The following is a 3346-nucleotide window of genomic DNA, read 5'->3' on the forward strand; positions in this document are numbered from 1 at the left end:
TAGCTATAACCTTAACTTAAATGATTGATGTTTGCACATAGGTAAAGGGATTTGACAAAGCAAATAAATCCTTTGCACAAATCATGGCTCTTTTAATTTACCCCTAAATTTTCACAAAATATTAGCTACACTGTAAGAAGATGGACTAGCAAGTCGCCTTTCCTAAATTCAGAGTTCGCCATATATTTGTCAAAATTCTTGCCACAATGGAAAATTTGAGATAATTTACCCTATTTCTTTACTCAAACTTCACTCATGTCACTTTTTGCAGATGTCTGAGACCATCTACAATTGTTAAAAAATGTTAAATGGTGATTATGTGACTAATGTGAAAATGTGCTGTCTGCTGAGTGTAAAAATATTCAATAAGAATAGAAATAGAGAAATTGACATTATTTGTACTGCAATTTTTCTTTAGTTGGCTTTGCTAATTCAAGCTGGCCAAAGGATTTACGTTTAAGTGCTGATCGTGCAAACGTCTCATCTTTATGTTCAGATGCAAGTAGCTACTACGGTGTTTTAGCATTTGCCTCCTTCATTCGTCTAATCAGATGAATAATCTACATACACTTAATGAGTAAAAAAGCAAAATCAGCAATAATGCCATTAATATTTACAATGTTTCCGGATTGGATTTACGTATATCGTACTTCTACACCAAATAGGTGGCAGTTTTGAGTTTCAAGGGGAACACGTAAGTGTGCCCATAGTATTGTAAGGGTTGGCTGCAAGTGACCGGCTGTTTATTGGGGCAACTTGTCACATTGGGCACTTTTAATCTTTTTAGACAATTATCGTAGAAATTGTTAAATCAGTCACAGAATGGATTTATTCGTTTTATCCATTTGATAAGTTTATTTATTCTCACTGATTATGATATGCTAAGGCCTGAAAATGACATTTCAAAAACTTGGATCGCTTTCGCTGCTGTTTGGGAGTGATTTGTATAGCTTAGTGCTCCTCTTAGATAGACCAAGTCCCTTGGTTCGGCTCTTATAAATGTAGTGATTGCAAATCCATTTCTCCTTATCTTTGCCACCTTCTGTTTTATTTGCTTCAGCAATTCTGTAAGAATTTTTCCCAAACGTTACCTTAGTAACGAACAAATGCATGTGCTGTTAAGCGAAATCTTACATGCAGAAAAATCAGCAATAAAATTTTTGGTAGTTCTAATTCTAGTTCTGTTCCGTACAATAAACAAAATTAAGCTAAATTAACCTATTGCTCAGCCAATTTATATGGTTCATCGTTTTTGCTCAAATGAAAAATACAACTTTCATGCATGAATAAGCAAATATTTTCCCCGTTAGAGATGCGGCAGTATGTTTCATGCTTGCAATCGCGAACGCAGCGGAGGCAAAAAATACGTGCCCAGCTCTTGATACGTCGAAGTAACTAAGGCATCAGAGTACTAAAGATCGGAAGAAGTGAGCAGCTGAATAACAGGCAGGGCATTTGAATATTGAAAAGTGAGTGATGTACAGGAGCATGACGATGGAATCGCAAATTGAGCGCTCAAAGGCTGTTATTATGAGGGCGAAAACAATTGCGACGAAGTTACAAATTACCTTCCTGTGCTACCCTATAATGGTATTATTGGCGGGCAAATCAGCGTTACACTGTCTCGCGAAAGTAGTGGATTGTTTGATAACATGCATGATAAAGAATTCAACACTTACGTTAATCAAGCACAAGAGGTTGTTTATGGATATCTCATCCACTATGAACTGTGGCAAAGCGAGATCGCTAGCAGGACCGTTGTGCGTGCATGAGAGCATCAGTTTGTGATGCATTTGTTGTGGCATCAATGAAGCGATCTATTCTGTCTATTAGGCGACACAAGGCGGGATCACACAGACGTCAAAAGTCTCTGCCATAGCTGAGGATGGATGCATCAAGTTAGCTGCCTGCTATGATGGGGAAGGTGATAGCTTGCGTGTTTGACGAACGCGACTACTCAGGCAGAGATGACTGACATGCAGGTGGTCCTAAGTGGAGCATAATATCTCCCAAGAGTGCGCACACTTCTAATCCCTTTGTGTGCTTGCCCTGCCTCATTCACACAAAATAGCTGTTTGCGTACCTGCGTGCGCGTTTGCCTGCGCGCGTGCACATCGTGGATGTGATGGTGTGATGAGCACCGATGATACCAGTAAATATGACTGCCTCCATGTGCCACTTTCAACGCAATGATTACTTACACTTAAAAAAAGCTTGCTTCTAACAAAGTGACGCTAGTGTGTTTGAAATGAAGGCTAGCTATTAGTAGATTAACAAAGCACTTTCCATCTTTACTTCGATATTTTGCACTCTAGATCACAAAAAGTTTTGTAGTTTTAGAACGTCGCACTTGATGTCAAGCACATGCTTATTAACTTTCCTTTATCTCGTCGAATTATCCAAATGGTTTCTCGAATCCATGCCTCTCTTGGTCCTAATAACAATAGTGTGGTTGCACCACTGTGGCAGGCATTCATATTTCCCCTTTAATATTATGTTATCAATCGGCAGTTATTACAATCCTAGATAAGCTGCCCTGACTTGACGCGTCAGAGTTAGCTCAATGGCTAACTGATGTCTGTACAAACCAAAATGAATTGCGAGAGTCAACCAGGAAGTAGTTCTCTTCTTTTTACCTGGTCTTGTGTCCCGCAACAAGTATTTGGCATTGCACTCTCATTTGTGCGGAAATGCAATGCAAGGTGTGAAGATTAAAAGGAAAATATCATGGGTAAGGTCGGGTTATTTGGCTTTCAGAGGAAATTTATAATGGTGTTTTAAATAAAATTATAGGAGATTGCAGCAATCAGCATTACCATATCCGTGAGATCTTTACTATTTTTTTTACGCTTGACTATGTCGAGTTCGCCATGCCAAATGCGAAATAACTCCTATCCATCTCTAATTTTTACTGCATGTTTTTGATATTTCCCTCGCACGGTAGGCTTCCAGTGAACTCATTCCCTTCATTAAATGCAACATTTAGACTGACATATGGGCCACTCAGTAGATTTAACACATTCAAATACGCATCAGCAAAAATTTTAGGGCAACAGAGGTGCATTTGAGTTGATATTGAACTGGCAATTAATAAATATTTTTTTTTCAGTTTTACTCCTACCTTGGTATCTGTAAAGTATTCCATCAACTCATAAGCAGCTTGTTATACTAGAGCGATATCAACGAGTCAGCGAGACATCGCTCGCAAGCCTTATTGGAATAAAAAAAATATCTTCTAACCCGTATAGCAGATTTCATATAAAAAACAATACATTTGAAGGTGCAACATAAAAAGACGACTATGCTCAGAAAAAATAGTTCCAAACAAATTTTTAAACTAGCACTA

The sequence above is a fragment of the Echinococcus granulosus genome (genome assembly GCF_000524195.1).
Source record: "Echinococcus granulosus chromosome Unknown EG_S00245, whole genome shotgun sequence".
Lineage (NCBI taxonomy): Eukaryota > Metazoa > Platyhelminthes > Cestoda > Cyclophyllidea > Taeniidae > Echinococcus > Echinococcus granulosus.